The sequence below is a fragment of the Lissotriton vulgaris genome, chromosome 10, assembly GCF_964263255.1.
Source record: "Lissotriton vulgaris chromosome 10, aLisVul1.2, whole genome shotgun sequence".
NCBI lineage: Eukaryota > Metazoa > Chordata > Amphibia > Caudata > Salamandridae > Lissotriton > Lissotriton vulgaris.
The window spans coordinates 283,331,851-283,349,458 of NC_141698.1; the positions used below are offsets into that span (position 1 = coordinate 283,331,851).

The 17,608-nt window shown below is 47.4% G+C and overlaps 1 protein-coding gene across 29 annotated transcripts in view; it reads right to left on the bottom strand.

The window, feature by feature from the left end:
• Nucleotides 1-17,608, bottom strand: part of MAP4 (microtubule associated protein 4) — a 1,807,860-nt gene that overhangs the window by 1,260,419 nt on the left and 529,833 nt on the right. The window lies entirely within an intron of this gene.

Here is a 17,608-nt window from a genome sequence, read left to right on the forward strand (position 1 = left end):
CCCTTGGTAGTTTACCGAAAGCAAAGCGGTGAATCTCGACAGCTTCCACTTTTCAGTACATTATTCTTTAAACAGCGCAGCCACTAGCCAAGATTGGTCTATTTTGAATAACTCTTAAGGCCGATTGCTACTGCAGTCTCTGCACACATTCCTTAAAATAGAAAGCACTGGACAAGAAATCATTTATCTGTTATGGGATCAAGGAGTTAGGCCCCTCAATGCTGGCTTCTGACACATCCAAATCAAACTTGAGGTATTTCAAGCGGCGCCAGGCTTAAGTTACCTTCTGCAGCGTACAACTGGAAGACAATCTGAACTCTAGAAAATGAATCTGCTCTGGACCGTCTACCTCCAACGGCGGAAGCTGCAGAAATACTCCAGTCTGCTTCAGAAGTCTGAAGCTGCACCCTGTTTAGAAGTTCATACATACTATATTCAACCACTTTCTATTAACTACCCTTACTGCATCCCCATCTTAATTTAAATATCTTTAAGCAATCATAAAATACTGTAGCCGAGACAATCAAATCCTTCTCCTCTGCCCCAAACCCCACAACCCTCGTGCTTCTTCTGACGTTCGCAGACAGGCATCGACAATCTGCATCCAAGAAAAGGCATTCTAGTAGGTTAGCAAAAACTCATGGCGAGGGCGTGCGTCAGAGAATTAACCGACGGTGGTGCCTGGCGCGCAGCCTTTGTTCGTCTCCGAACGGCGGCTTTAGACGGGCGAGTCATCGCCGCACATTTGCGCGCGCTGACGCAGGGGCGCGGCAGCTGTCGGAAGGGCCCCACGGTCATTATTGACTTCCGTGATCCGTCTGCGCAGCTGAGCCTGCCGGTGGAAGTCAGGCCCGCCTTCGTACACGGGGGACGGTCTCTTATGCTGCTTCTGCGCAAGACTTGTCTTGTCTTTCGGTCAGGAAAATGTCCATCTAGTTCCAAGTGTGAGGGTTGAGCATCTGTAGAGCCTAATGTGACAGGATGAGATGAGGCTTACATGAAGACGATAAACAGAGCTTCAATGAAGAGGGGGATGTGGGTGAGTACCTCGCAGCCTTGTATGGCAAAATCAGCTTTGATTTATGTCAGCAAGCCAACAATAAACCTATAGCAAAGTAACATCGGAGGTACACCATAATGGCCGCCAGGGGCGCAACTAGACTTGAACTTCGGGGGCTAGCATGGTGGTGATACCAATTCGCGCAATGTGGGCGGAGGCATCCACTGAGCCAGTATGATAAGACATTAGAATGTTGGGAACGCCATTGAAAATAGTGGTGTGCTCGGTGAACAAAAGACCTCACAGTGCCTGAGGAGATTCTGTGAGGCCTTTGTTTTTGATGGAGCATAAAGGTTTAATTTAACAATACAAAAAATATATAACATAACCTTATAGCCCACCTTAGCGGGCTATACCGGCTATTAAAGGCCCGCTCCCAGGTTAAAGGCCCGAGCAGAAGGCGAGGGACTTTAACAAGGGACCGGGACTTTAATAACCGGTTTAGCCCTGCTACGGAGGGCTATAAGGCTATTAGAACATTCTGCCAATAGAGGGCAGAATGTTCTAACCAATAAAACAAAGGCCCCTTGAAGCTCGAGGTGATTCAAATCCCCTCAAGCTCCGAGAGTCCTTTGCAAAACATTGGAATGTTGATCTGGAGGCCTTTACCGGTCCTTACAAGCATGGAGTACTCCTTTGTCTACAATGGAGCTCCCAACATTCCAATGTTCTAATTAAACTTACCTTTCCGCCAGCTGGGTCCTGAGTCTTCCTCTACTCCTGCTCTCCTGGAACAGGAAGCAGAAGCAGGCAGCCAGGCTAGGCTCCCTTACTCCCCTTAGCCAATCTCAACACTGCAAGCAGCGTTGAGATTGGCCGGGACGCCACCCAGCCAGGGGCTAATGGGGAGGCCATTTTCTCCATGTAGGCTGCATTGCAGCCTGCATTGAGAAGGTCAGAGAGTGCATGACTGGTTTGGGGGGTCCCAGGGGGCCGACCAAACAGTCTTTGCACACACCATTCCTCCCCTGCCCTGTTCTAAGAACAGTCCCGCCCTCCCACAACCAAACATAAAATGGTAATAACTGAAAGTTTCTGTTTCTCGCACTGCAAAAAAGCAGTGGGGCGATGTTCCTCTGCTCTACTGGAGGAGCCGCCCCTGGGGAATGGACAGACAGTGAATAAAATGAATACCTAACTTAAGAGGAAAGGATGCAAATTATAATGTGGTGGATATTGATGATTCAACAAAAGGATTTCCTAATGCTTCCGGATTTCTTAGGAGTGATTGATCACACCATAAGCAGCCCGCTGTGGACAACCAATGGAAAACATAACGTACGACAGAACTGATACTTTGTGGGCGTAAACTGAGAACTTTTTGAAGTATAATTGCCCCCATGGAGGAGTTGGGCAGCTGGCTATCATTTTCAATTTCCCTGTCTGGCATGCTGTCGGACTGAACTTTGATTTCCCTCATGCCTATCCCAATCTTGAACAGAACTTTCGAACTGACTCATCCTGTACTTTGCCGGCTGGTAAAGTGTGCCGGTATAACTTTTCGGCTGGAGAGTTATGGACTCAATTCTGTGACTCCTTACGTTCCAATTTCTGCATAATTGGTTTGTATAACCTAAATGCTGAACTAAATCTTGCTATGTTCTCTCTCTCTCATTTTCTAAGTAATCAACATATGTCAATTTTATTAAATGTGTATGATATTGTGTGACTAATTGTACTAAATGAATTCCATACACAAAGCCTAAATGTGATTTGTGTTTCTTGACCATTCAAATTGAGGCGTAGCTAAATGATAGTCATTGTCAAATTATCGTTTTGAGTCATTCTTGTTGTGAAGTTCTTTTTGTAAATGTTCTCTTACTAATGGTTAGAGGAGAGGTTGATGTATGCACAAATTTGGCATTTTTTTTATTTCAGGTTCTCATAAGGATTTGCTACATGTTCTCTTTATATCAGACTTCCTGTTAACTCACATAAAAGACTCATTGGAGGATCTATAGTTGAATGTAAGTTAATCTGAAATTGGGCCCAGAGAGGAATTAGATTGAAATGGTAAGAAGGTGATTAAAGTAATGCGAGTGTAATAATTTTATTTAGGTTTCCGCTGCAACATTTGATAAATTAGAACATTCTGCCATCTAGCGGCGGAATGTTCTCATAACCTTGGAGCCCTCCGTAGCAGGCTCTACCAGCCATTAAAGGCCCGCACTGAACGCTGGAGCGGGCCTTTAATGGCGGGTAGAGCCCGCCCCTGTGGGCTCCAAGGCTATATTAACAAAACCTGCAGGTGTGCCTTTAATGTGCGAACACATGCAACCAGCTTGTATTAATTCCTGTATTTTCTAGCCATATCTATTGGTTTTGCCAGTGTTTTCCCTGAGACATTTAGCACTGCTGGAGCTTCAAGAGTGTCCACCAGATCTGCGAGCATCAGATGTCTGCAAGTTGGTACCAAGTGAGTCCTGTTTGGTCTTTATGTCAGACACAGAAAAGAAAGCACTGAAGCCCTATTGAAGGTGTCTTTTCTTAGTAAAAGAAATATAAGCCACATTAACAAATGGTTCCAAGGAACAAGCAAATGCTTGTGGGAGGGCCGCCAAATGAGCACATGAATGTGCTACCACAGACACACATAAGTAGACATATGAATCCTATTAATAGTGTGGAGCATTTACTAGGATTAATAAACCTTGAGCGGCTTACATGTGGCTGTCACAAAATGAGGATGGTCAGCAAGAGCTCTAACGGTAGTGGCATTCACAAAGTGGAATAAGTGGAATACCTGTTCACAATGTAAAAACAAGTATGTGTTGATATTTCTATTGCACGGACCAAGCTAGTTAGCAACAGAGCACTGTACATTATGGGAGGTGATCTCAAATGGGCACTTAAATCTTTGAATTACACACATTTACAATGGCATTTTACAAATATATTAAGTGTAGGCACAGTGAGTGTAAGTGATTTGCAGAGAACAGCACAAATTTAATTTAAGTGCCAAGTTGGATTCAAACCCAGGTCCCCAGCTGTCAAGGTGCTGGTGATCAAAATGTTATGTTGGAGCTGGGTACCTGCGGCATCCACAGCCAGGGCTAGCATCACCTACTGACAACGTAGAAACCAGACTTCTGGTGAGGGAGCAAAAGGAATTGGTGAAATGTGCTGCATAATTTACCGTAGCAAAAAAAATCAATGGAGAATGGATCACTTGTGAACTACAGCACCTGGGTTTTTAGGACGCCTGTCTTAAAAAACCCTCATACACACACGTTCTTCGGTAAGGTGGTATATCTTGATTCTCCACCAAGTAACGTAGCGTGGGTGCATCATCATAGGGTTCTTTTTTGTGTATATGCAACCTCCACCTGGAAGTACCCACTGGTATTGTAGCAGCTCCATTTAGCCCAATTGGGGTTGTGCTCCTGATGCCCGCTTCTGTAAATGTATTGGATAACAGTACAGTAGAGACCGAGAGTCACCACATGAGATAACTGGAATTGTTGAATCAACCTTAATCACTGGCAGTTGATGGCGCTGTCTCGCTTTTGGAGCAGCCCGATGGGTGGGGGCGAGGCATGGAGGGAAAGGGTCATCAAATGAGTTAAGTTAGTTAGATCATTTCTAGCCATTTTTTCAAGCCGTTCTCATTGCACTACCCTTAACAGCAAAGACATGCCCTGAAGAAGGTTACATAAAATCTGTGTGCTATAGGGACTTGAACGTCCTCACATTCAACAGGCCCAACAAGACAGATTGTTTTCGTTCAGAGGACACATGCCCTACCAATTTGAGCCAGAAAATTCTTTTTTGGGGCAGAACTGATTTGAATACCATTATACCAATACTTTATCGGACTGTGAACAAAAAAAGAGAACAGAAGAAACTCAACATTGGTAAATAGTTACGATTAATTTAGGCATTCTGCAACAAAACAGACAGTCCCAAAAAAAGATCATGCCAATTTAAAGAGAAAATGACTTCGGGGTGGGAGGAATATTCCATCTGCCAGCAGTGAATGTTCCATTCCGCCAGCGGAATTTTGCAGCTCTGCATTACTGAGATTTAGTGTCTCATAGAGCCACTCTCTAACACAGGCGGTTGCAGTCAGATGGTTGCTTTGAGTGGCTGCGTTCTCATGCGCACTGCACGGTGCTAATTTTTATATGCTGCATATACTAAATTGCACAACAAGCAGCGCAACATGCATATTTTCCACCAGTTTGCAGAACTCCAACGAATTTCACTGACTTTATTTAGTTGCCATCTGCATGAAAACACTTATAGCAAGAAACCTGATGTGGGCTTATGCTACCAGCAATGCAACTTTCACCCACATATGATATTTAATTTCAGAAGCTTCATTGTAAAATTATTTTTGTTATAATTTATAAAATCAACATATTTGTATACATTTTTGTCATATATTATCCTCGTTATTCAGTCTCGAAGGTATCCTGTGAGGTCCCACTGCAGCGGTCAGACTAGACAGGGTAGGCCTGAAGCCAGTATTTTCTTTTGACACACTAGTGGACGGCATAATAAGTGCTGAGTTAACTTTTCATGCCACAAGTGTATATCCCCACCACATACTAAGACCTTAAACAAAAGTTAAATGCGCCATTTAGAGATTAGCCAATTGTCCAGGTTTTAGGGGTCAGAGCACAAAGTGGGCACTGGAGTGCAGATCCCAAGAATGCAGAGTCTAAAAAATCTGGGGAGACATGCAAAAAAGGCAGTATGGTAGTCCAGATCTGATGCTCAAGGACAGGGTAAACAACTGCTTTTTGGTACACTGATGCATCTTCATATTCCTAGTTTTCTATCAAAGCCACTGTATGGAGTTATCCAGTTTTCTGCTTTCCAAGAGGCATGCATTTAGAATGGAAGAAAACTCTAGAACAAATTATGGATCAGCACTGAAGTATGTGCTTCTACCCTTTCCAGAACAGATGAGGCACAAAAGGAAACTTCTAGGCGAGTGAGGGAACAGCATAGCATTTGGCTGACAAAAAATATACCATCTAAGATAGTCTGAGTCAAAAGATGCATTGTGGACATGTCAAGGATCAAAAGGAGTCCACTGCAAAACTTACAAGGGAACACATGGGCAGAACTACAGCTTTAATGAGTAGAAAAAAAGAATACCTTTAGCGGGGTGAGGCTGTGACTTAAAAGATAGCGGATAGCTTTCTTAGACCCATAAAAGGGCCATTCCAAAGTAGACTCAAGAGGAACCGCTGCTTAACTTTCACTGAACTGAAGGACAGAATAAACTCATTGATGACCCAAAGGGCCTCTAGAATTGTTTTTTTTGGTCCACTACGGCCTCAACCTTTTTGGCATAAATAGGGATCTTGTACAAATATTTGTGGGACCAAGTAGTGTGGTTGTAGATCTGGGACTACAGGGTGGCTTCTTAAGTAATGGTATCTGTTGGACTTGGCCCTTTTGGCAGGTTCCCCCCTAACACTTTTTGCTTTTAAATGTAACCTGGTGTTAGTTGTTTTATGCGCAGCCATGAGTGCATGTGGTGAGATTGGCCTGCCCTCCCATAGGAATGCATGGGGAAGATGTGCGTCCATGGTAGTTCCTGATGTGAGTGCAGGGGCGAGTTTGGTATATGAGAACTCGTAATATTAAATGCTGCGCGATGGTGTGCGCAGATTTAATGTGACTAGTGTAGAAGTGTCACTTTTAGAAGTGGGCATTTCTGTGTGCAGTGAATGTGAATTGACTGTCTGGCTTGTGAGTGACAGAGGCTGGCTGGTGTGTCTGGCTCCAGGAGTCCGGATGGGTCTGCCCGGTGGTGAATGGGGAGATCTGCATGTAGATCGAAGGGAGGAGTGCACCTGGGACCTGAATAGGGCTGTACCTTCCCTCAACAATGCTGGCTCCGCCCCCTGTGGTGCGTCTGATGTCCTTAGCCGGTCCTGTGAATAGAGAGAGGGGCTGAGCACAACAAAGTTCTCCAGAACCAGTTGCATCTGGTTTTCCCCCTGTCCTGCACTCTTGAGACAAAGGGAATTTGTGTATAAGGAGGGGCTGTGACCCCATGTATGTGTTCACTCTTGTTCCTGGCTTGAAGGGGGCCTGCTGCTGCTGGGCGCCAGAAAGAACTGCCACTGGGGTCTGCCTCCCTGCTGGAGGGCCCTGTGAGCTGGCCCCTGGGCCCAGCCTTTGCCCGCCCCCCCTCATTCTAAGACTTGCCCTGAAGACTTTGGGCGGTAGCGCCTGAAAAAGCTTTATTTTTCATCCTGGGGAGCAACTTTGTTATCAACTGCAGCAGGAGCCGCAGTCCCTTTCCAGAGGGAGTCCCCGGCGTGGGGATCCCCCTGCCATGGTGCCCTGCCCGAGCGGGTGCCTACCCGGCATTTTCTGGAACTTGTGGAACGATCTTGGCGTGGGTGCGCACCCCGCATATTTGCTGATTTTGATATAAGGTCTTTGTGCCGATCTTTTAACTCCTAGCGGGTGCCCACCCCGCTTTATTTTACAATTCAAGAGAGCCTACCCCTCATCTGCCCCGCATCTCCGCCGCGGCCCGGTATAGAAGAGAAACACTGCCGCAATCCAGGAAACCCCGGAAGTCAGCGGAATTTTGCAACCCTTGCCGTGACGTGGGCGGGGCCTGACTCAGAAGTGTTTAAAAGGGAAGCAGTGGGAGCCTACCCCGCGCTCCTGCGTGTGTCCGGAGCGACTTCCGGGAAAGACTGCAGCCGAGCCACGGGACAACAGTCTTAAAGGGAGAGCCCCACGTGGCGCATGTGACCGGTGCCCAGAAGTGCTGCCGTGAGGAAGAGGAGCAGCATGACCGGAACCAGGAAGCTATGAGGAGTCATAGAATCAGGGCTCCCGCAGCCGCGGTGTGAGCCCTGCATGTGCTGAAGGACCTCTCTGCCTGCAGGTCCCGGTGAGTGGGGTGGCATTGTACATTTAAGGGGAGGGGGCCAGAGGCACATTGCTGGTGCCTGCCCCCGCTGCGGTCGAAGGAGAAGAGCCCGGTGGGTAGGGCTCCTTGGTGCATTGTCTATAGAGGGGGCGTCTGGGCACATTGCTGGTGCCCCACCCCCCCATTTCCTGCTGGTTTCTCCTTCTTGGGGGGACCATTGTTTATAGAAGTCCCAAGGAGGACTTGGGGGGCCATGTCCATTTAAAAGTCCCAGTGGGGACACCTAAAAGCCCCAGCGAGGCCCAGAGGCACTGTAGAGTTTGTTTGTTTGGCCAATTCCCCAGCTGCCCCGTGCGACAGAGGGCAGCTGCAACGTTGCTAAATGCTTCTACATGGGGCACAGAATGCCCGTGCCCCTCTGGGTGATTTTACAGCTGCCCAGCAATTAGTATGCAGCTGCCATGTTTAGGCCTGATCTGTTGCTGTTGCTGCATGCGCAGCCCGCCCCGACTTTACTGGACATAAGGCGCAGAGTTCTAAGTTGGCGCCTGATATGATGCTGAGGACATAATATGTTTTATGTTGCGGGTTCTACTACTGAGTACAGTGTTTCCCAGTAGTCACTAGTGGTGTTCCACATTTGATTATATGTCCTAGATCTACTGGTGCTCATGCTTACAGGTATTGCACGATGTATTTATGCTTATGATGATTTGAGCCTTTATGCCTTTTCTATACCTCTAAATGTGTTTTATTGTTAGGAGGTTGTTTTGCCTAGTATAAATTATCCTAGTCAGTTTATGTTTCACTGCGTGACCTATGCCTATGGTGATTAGACTTGCTTAGTATGTGACACTACCTTTTACCAGTAGTTACTGGTTGTGTTCTACAATTGTTATTTTATGCTACAGTTATTCTATGTTCTACATCCTACTATTTCTACTAAGTGATGATTCGGACAGTGGCCCAGTCATGTGTAAATAATCCCCTGTAAATACTGCCCAGTGCCAGTTGGCACAGTGTATCTGTGTGATTATAATCTAATGTATTTATGGTAATACAAAGGCTATTTTTATACATATAATCTTTCGTGGAGTTCCTTTTTGTGGTGTGCCTAGGGTGTTGCTGCTGTGTGTGTTGCGCAGACGCTTTACACATTGCCTCCGGGATAAGCTTGTGCCATGCTACCAAGGGGGTGAGCAGGGGTTATCTTGGCGTGCAACTCCCTTGCCCTGACTAGAGTTGTGGTTTCTGCCTGGCTTTGGCGCAAGCCTCAGCCAACCAGAAATCCCATTTTTAACACTGGAAGTCAGCGGTAAGGATTAGGACTTGTGTACGCGCAATACCACAGCGACATCTGGTTGCACTACAAACTCTGCATTTAGGTAATCACATATTTGGGGATTATTGTTTTTGAGTTTTAATTTATTGTTTCTCCTAAGAGTGTCATTTTTAGATTGTGTACTCTTGCTTCAGCTCAAACAGTTTGTTCCCCTGTGTTGCACGTGTCTGTGAGCGTCCTGCCAAGATGGAGTCTGCCTTTAATTTCTGTGGTCTGTTTAGATACAGTATGTATGAGTTGGTAGAGTTCTGTGAAGATAGAGACATAACAGTGAGTGTGTCAGACACCCAGTCCAAACTTAGGGACAACCTAATCCAGACTAGTACTATTGGCATTCTCTATTCTATTTTCAAGTTTTATTTGTAGTAAAACAGGTTTGACCTTTGCGTACCTTTATATATACACAAAAAGATGACATTGTTGGGAAACGTGAAAATATGAACAAGACTTCAATCACATGTTCAGCTACCGAAGACCGAGAAAGAGAAGAGGGAACGTCCAAATTGATCTTTTCTAAGGAAAGGGAGGAGGAGAGCAGTTTTGACATCTGAAATGTGCCTCTGAAACAAGTTGGGTACCTAGTTATAACTTCATTGTGTAATAAACTTAAAAACCCATCCTGGGTCCAGTCAGGCTGGTTTGTAAAACCTTAACCCAACCGTGGGTAACTGTAGCTTTGAGCAGTCAGGCTTTTTCACAGGAACAAGTGCAACTCATTTAGAAGTACAAAACAATTGAACGAGAAAAAAATGTGACAAAGGAAACCAGACACCAGTTTGTAAACATAGATCTTATTTTTATGAATGTTTGAACACCAAAATGAGCAAAATCCATTGAAGGGTCCCTGAGATATAAATTACTATGCAAATTGTAAATCCCTGCTTTTAACACAAAATACAAACCAGTATTGGCAACTACCACAGTTAGCAGTTACTTTGAAAACGTTTTATAAAGTTGTGTTTGGGTACTCAAGCCCACTTTGGGCACTCAAGACCGCTTTGGGCGACCAACTCTGGCATGGAGCAAGTCATAGGGGCCAATAAGGTTTAGCAACACATTTACCTTGCACTCACCAGTCCAGTTCCAGGCTCTATGGGCACACGGACATCAGTAGAGAGGCCCTAATGCAAGGGATACAAGATGCTGATGTGGTCGATGGGGAGTCTTCCCTGGACCACCGTTTGGTCGACTAACAGTAGGGTGACTCTGGCCACACAGGTCTAAGTCCAGGGGAAATCCAGCAAAAAAAAAGAACACCAAAAAAACACACAGTTGCCACTAGTTGACTGATCTCCAGTCACAGCGAAAACAGCAGCTCCTTTTATTTAAGGCTAGTGTCAGTCTTGAAAGACCAAACTGCATTTCTTCACCTCTGCCAAGCCTGGCAGACATGGGTGCATCAAATTTGACAATGTTCTTTAATAGTTTTCTTCATATTGATGCATGACTGGTTTGCTGGTCCACATCCAAATATGGGGGTTCCCCCACCACACGCTCATGAAGCTTTGGGCGCTCATGGATTCACCATGTTTGGACCTTTACTGTACAGGTCTTTGCACCATTCACCGTTCTTTTTGTTTTTAAACACAGGCTCAATGGCGCATGCGCGAGGTGAAGACGTGCATTGGATGTACCCAAGGACAATACTTAGGAGCTCATCTCAATTTTGGGCATTCTGTACATGGCATGACCTTGGTGACCAAGAGTCCAAGTGGCATACAGAGTGGACATTTATTTAGATACTTTTTTCATCCCAGCTCTCCGCATACAAAAATAAGTGTGAATCAGAAGTGGTGCGTCGGTTACAGCAGTGCAGACAAAGCCTCACTCTTATCGCACAAGTTACTTACTTGTGTAACAATATATCTGTAAGAGACATTAGTTAGTGATAGATTCCTTACCTTCGAATATCCCCAGGCCTCAGACTGGATCCGGAAAGTTTTTTCGTCAGCAGTACCCCATGGCATCGGTAGGCGTCATCGTAATCATCGTAAGGCTCTGTGTACGTCACTTGCATCGTAGTTGCCGAGATGACATCGCCGTAATGACATCGCTGGAGCTACTTAGACGCGCCCACACGCGCGGACGTCAGTTCTGTACACCACTTTCCGCGCCAGGAACGCAGAGCCATGCAAGATACTGACCACTGGTGCATTGAAACTAGGGCCCTGAAAGGAATGAACTTAACTATAGAAATCAATTCGCTGAACGGGGAGAATGGTTGGGGAAGTAAGGAATCTTTCACTAATGTCTCTTGCACATATATTGTTACACAAGTAACTTGTGCATCTGAAAGAGACACGCTAGTGATAATTCCTTACCTTAGAAGACATACCCCAGCAATAACAACCCCGGTGGTGGCTCTGCGAACAAAGATCAGACCAGAAAGTCACAGAGAACAGACGGCCAAAGAAGCAGTCTCTCCAGACTTGACAGTCAAGGCAATAATGCTTGGTAAAAGTGTGCAGCGAGGCCCATGTTGCGGCCTGACAGATGTCTTGCAGGGAGACACCACGTCCCAATGCAGTAGTAGCTGCTGTAGCCCTGGCAGATTGGGCACGCAATCCCACCGGAGGTTCCTTTTTAGCCAGAGAATAACAGGCCTTGATACACAAGACGACCCAGCGGGAGATGGTCCTCTTGTAAACAGTCCGGCCTTTCTTGGCACCCACATAGGAAACAAAGAGCTGGTCATCCACCCGGAACGGTTGTGTGCGATTCAGGTAAAGTGAAAGCGCACGTTTTGGGTCTAGACGGTGGAGCCTCTCTTCCTCTCTGGAAGAATGTGGACGCGGAAAGAAAGTGGGCAAGGTGATAGTCTGCCTTATGTGAAAAGCAGTGACAAATTTTGGCCAGGAGGAAGGAAAAGTGCGAAGCACAACCTTGTCCGGATGGACTCACAGAAAAGGAGGCTTACAAGAAAGAGCCTGGAGCTCCCACACGCGCCTAGCGGAGGTGTTGTCAACCAGGAAAGCAGTCTTCAAAGTTAATAAACAAAGAGGACAGTTATGAAGCGGCTCAAAAGGAGTGCACATCAAAAAAATAAGAACCAGATTCAAGTCCCACTGCGGCATCACAAACGGAATAGGAGGTAAAAGGTGAGTAATGCCTTTGAGAAATCTATTAACAGGGGACTTGAAAAGAGAGGGCTGAGCAGGAAGCCTGAGAAAGGCCGAGATTGCAGAAAGGTAGCCCTTGATAGTGCCCAGAGCAGAGCCCTGCCGGGCCAAATAAAGCAGAAACAAAAGGACCTCCAAAAGAGGGACAGAAAAGGGATCCACAGCCTTTGCTGTGCACCATGCCACAAATTTGTTCCACCTGCAGGCATATACCGATTTAGTGGAGGGGCGCCTGGCTGCCAGAATGACATCACAGACTTCAGGAAGCAAATTAAACTGAATCAACTGTCACCACTCAATTTCCACGCATGTAGGTGAAGGCTGGACAGGATCAGGTGGAGGGACGTCCCCTGCAGCTGTGACAGAAGATCCTCCCGAAGAGGCAGTCGGATCGGGGGGGATACATGCTCATACTGAGTGACTCAAACTCTTAGAGTCCAGTCCAGTGCCACAAGAAATACCTTGGGCCCGGTCGCGCCTGATCTTCTTCAGGACTCTGGGTAGAAGTGGTATAGGCGGAAAGGCATACAATAGACCGTAGCTCCACTCGTGATGAAGAGGATCGACGAGCGAGTACCGCCTTGGAAATTTCAACACGCAGAACCGCTGACATTGCGCCTTCTCTTCGGTGGCGAATAGATCTAACCAAGGCTCTCGCCACTGTCGAAAGTGACCTTGCACCACCTCAGACTGAAAACGCCATTCGCGATCCATCAGGCACCGGCGGCTGAGTTTGGTCGCCCTGGCATTCAAAGAACCTGCAAGGTGTTGAACCGTCAAAGAAATGTCTTAACTTTCTGCCTATGTCCTGAGGCGCAGACCCTCCTGACATAAGGTCCACGACCCCACCGCACTTGGTTTGTTGCAATACCACATGGCGGTGGTGTTGTCTGTAAACACCTGCACCACCTTCCCGTTGAACGAGAGAAGGAATGCCTTCAGTACAAGAAGGATCACTCGAAGCCCCAGAAGGTTGATATAGAGCAGGGACTCCGCCGGAGACCAGAGGCCCCTGATCTCTGCCTCTCCCATGTGGTCACCCCATCCCAGGAGGGACACATCCGTCACCACTGTATGCTCCGGTTGGGGAAGGGAGAGGGATCTGCCGCTGACCCAATGTTGATTTGTGAGCCACCAGTGCAATTCTTGTGCAGTGCCCTCCGAGATCTGAAAGTAGTCGGACAGGTTTCTTGGATGCTGCGCCCAATGGAACTTCAGGTCCCACTGCAGAGCCCGCATATGCCATCTGGCATGGTTGGTGAGCAGGATGCAGGAGGCCATGAGGCCCAGCAGCCTCAAGGTAGTCCTGACCGAAACCAAGGACAAGGGCTGAAAGATCATAATCATATCCCAAATGTTCTGGACTCGCTGTTCGGGAGGATAGACCCGAAACTGTGCCGTGTCCAGAACCACTCCAATGAAGAGGAGCTTCTGAGAGGGGATCAGGTGCGACTTCGGCACGCTGATGGAGAACCCCAGCAAATGCAGGAGATCGGCGGTAGTCTGGAGGTGGGAGAAGACTGTTTGGGGCGGGCCCAACTTCAACAACCAGTCGTCGAGATAGGATAATACTGAAACCCCTGATCTGCGCAGATGAGCTGCGACCACCGCCATCGCTTTCGTGGACACCTGAGGGGTGCTTGTAAGGCCAAAGGGGAGCACAGTGAACTGAAAATGCTCCTGTCCCTAGCATGAATCGCAGGTAATGCCAGTGGGCCGGCAGGACAGGGATATGAAAATAGCCGTCCTGCAGGTCCAACGTCGCCAACCTGTCTTGCGGGCCGAGGGCAGACAAGACCTGAGCAAGTGGGAGCATCTTGAACTTTGAACTTCTCCTTTAAGAGGAAGCAGTTGACATTCCGAAAGTCCAAGACAGAACGCAGACCTTTGTCCATCTTTGGAACCGAGAAGTAGTGGGAATAACAATCACAACCTACTTCTGGCATCTGAACGTGCTCGATGGCCCACTTGGCCAAGAGGGCCGTAACTTTCTGCTAGAGAAGTGTCAAGTGATCCCCTGACATGCAGTGGTACTGGGGTGGTACCTAGGTATCTCTATCATGCTCACCTCAGTAGGAATCCATAAATCAACCTGGAGGAAAGAAGAAAGATATAGGAAAGGATTTGAAATATCCAAACCGAAAACGTGTTCATGTGGATAGAACATATGATGCCTGCCTGGTCTCTGCATATCATCATATCATGCAGTGCAATGCTGTGTTGTCCGAGCTCTACATTAGCTCTTCTGTTTGGTGAGTGCCACCAATGCCTCAGTCACTTGTGATAACACCGAGTAAAAACAAGCATATGTAAAAATCGACAGACTACACAAACAGAAACACACAACATACAATGCCGATATTACAGGTAAAGAGCATGGTCGCTCCGGACTCCCATGAGGTGAATATATTTCTTCCCCCCTACTCATAGGCCATAGTGTGCCTTAGGTCACACAGAGGACTGCGAGAATTGCGATTTTGTAATATAAAAATCAAAAGTGGAGGTGATCAATGCGTAGCTTTGCCGGTGGCGTACTCATGTTTCACTTTCTTTTCCGCTGACAAGGTCATCCTCTCGGTTCCATGCGCGGTCTGCAGCATATAGCCTACCCCTCGTCTTGCCTGCCTCTAGATGGAGTGCACGGTCGAAGGGGGCTCGGTCAAATACAGTGAGCCCGGTTAGCGAGGCACACCTGTGACCGTTGTAGAAGAGTAGGGTCTGCTTCCTATGGCTACCCCCACTTTTTGCTGTGATTCACTGTTTTTTCGACTTTAGTATGGCTGTGGCCCTGCTAATCAGGCCCACAGCCTAGCTGTTCTCTCTCTAAATTGATACTATGTACTTTAGGTACATAACAGATGGTTACTGGGTCCCCCTTGTGAGCCCCTGTATATGGTACCCTAGGCATACCAGGGCATAGGTGCACCCTAGGCATACCAGGGGCAGCAGCATGTATTATGCCACCCCTGTTTAGCATTCCAAACGGACACCATAGGTCTGCAATTGCAGCCTGGGGTGGTATAATCACCCCTTACTTAGAATAGGTATATATATATATATATATATATATATATATATATATATATATATATATATATATATATATATATATATATATATATATATATATATATATACACACACACACACACATTAACCTATAAGTCACTCCTATGGCAGGCCTCGACAATCCTGGAGGAAGAGTGCCTGGTTTTGTGTGAGAGGGCGCCCTAGCATGAGCTGAGCCCCTCTGCAGCTTTCGGAACCATCTCCTTATAGCTGTTCTATGATATATCCATACCATATACTCTTAAGTGCATTATAATCCTCGCGGTTAATGATTACTTTGGTTTGGCTTTATCAAAACATGTCGTGTAAGGTGTCAAACACTTTGGAATACTAACCCCCACCAGTTCTGGCGGCAGGGGTAGCATTCCACCCTTCTAGAGGGAGAAGACATGTAGTTACTGTTAAACTCGGTTAAAGTTAAACAGAGCCCCAGCATCACAAAATGGATGCTGCTGCCACAGACACGAGTCTGCCCTCCTGCTGGTGGACGAAACTCCGACAGGGGAAGGCCTGGACAATAGGTTTCCTGTCCAGGGAGGTGCCAGCACCTCCCCAGACAGGCTTTAGTGTATTGGGGCATGGTCGGTTGCATTCAGTGAATGCTTTTAAGACACTGCCTGGGGCACACTAGGTGTTCCATGCATTTCCAAGTTCAAACCGGTTGCTGGGGCACTCAGCACCAGCTCTGGCGCTAAAATGGACAAAGGGGAAGGAGTGTAACCATCCCCTCCCCAGGTCCACCCATAGGAGGGACCTTAGAGTTAGCCCAACCTCTAATCTTGCTATTAGAATAGGATCCCAGTCCCTCGGACTTTATATTACCCTGGACGAAACTCTGCAACATACATCTTGGACCTTTGACATTCCATATCGACTGGAAGACGGAAGAAATCTCCCTTGTTGTCAGGGACCAACTGCATCTTTGCCGGTCTGCATTTCCGAGGCTCCTGCCGGATCCCGAAGAATCTGCGACACAGGACACGGTCTTCCAGACATCTGACGCTGGCCTGCGCTCCCAGCATAGCTGAGACCTGTAGCGGACACGAGAGGCGTGGGACCGGAACTCCTGGACATACTGCATTTTGCAACCTGCACCTACTTCCCAAGGTATCCCGAAGTGGTGCATTGGGGTGCTTGAACCCCATCCCGAGCACCTTTTGCACAGAAGCTCAGAGGCCCACACTCAGAGTGTCCCGTGGGCCTGCTTTGTGCATTTCAGCTCAACGCGTCTTCGCGGTTCCTAGTCCGTTGGCTAGTGAGCCCCCAAGAAGACCAATACTTGATTTACTTTGCTTTCCTGGTTGCTCCAGGCTTGCTCCTACTCCTCTCCAAAGGAGGAGTCTTTCAGACCTTGCTGGTCTGAACCTAAGCCAATCTCGACATCTTGCGTGGGTTGAGTTTGCCAAGACTTGTTGAATCCAATCCAGATTCCAACACCGCAGTCAACTGAATCCTTCATGGGACAGCTCAAATCCAGCTCCTGGTCGTCGTCGACGCCTCCTGGACCTCGTGGCTGAAGAGACAAACTTCACCTCTTGCATCTGAAATCACCCGACATTGGCTGGCAGCTTCCCATCGCAATCCTGGTCACTGGCTAGTGACCCAGACTCTGTCCCTTCTGCTTTCAGGTTCTTCACATCTCGGATCCACCCTTGGAACCACCCGGACACTTCTCCACTTCTTCGCAGTTCTTTAATGGAATCGACAACAAAACTAGACATCAAAAGACACCTATGCACCGGCTCCCGTGGGTGAGGTAACTAGACTACTCTGGTAGTCTTGTGGGTCTTGACTCTCGAAGTGTCTAACTCTAAAAGGGTTCCATCGTAGTTCACCTAGAAGTGCCCTTAATGCACAAGTTACTACATGTGTAACGATATATCTGTAAGAGACATTAGTTAGTGATAGATTCCTTACCTTAGAATATCCCCAGGCGTCAGACTGGATCCGGAAAATTTTGCGTAGCAGTACCCTTGCGCGTCGGTAGGCGTCGTCTGCGGCTCCGCGTCCGTCGTCGGCGTCGTCGTGGGCGCCGTGATGACGTCGGAGTATATAGACGCCGCCTCCGCGTGCGGACGTCAGTTCTTAGCCACAGCTTTTCCGCGCCAGAAGCGCAGAGCCATGACAAAAATCGACACTGGTGCCAAGAAACTAGGGCCCTGAAAGGG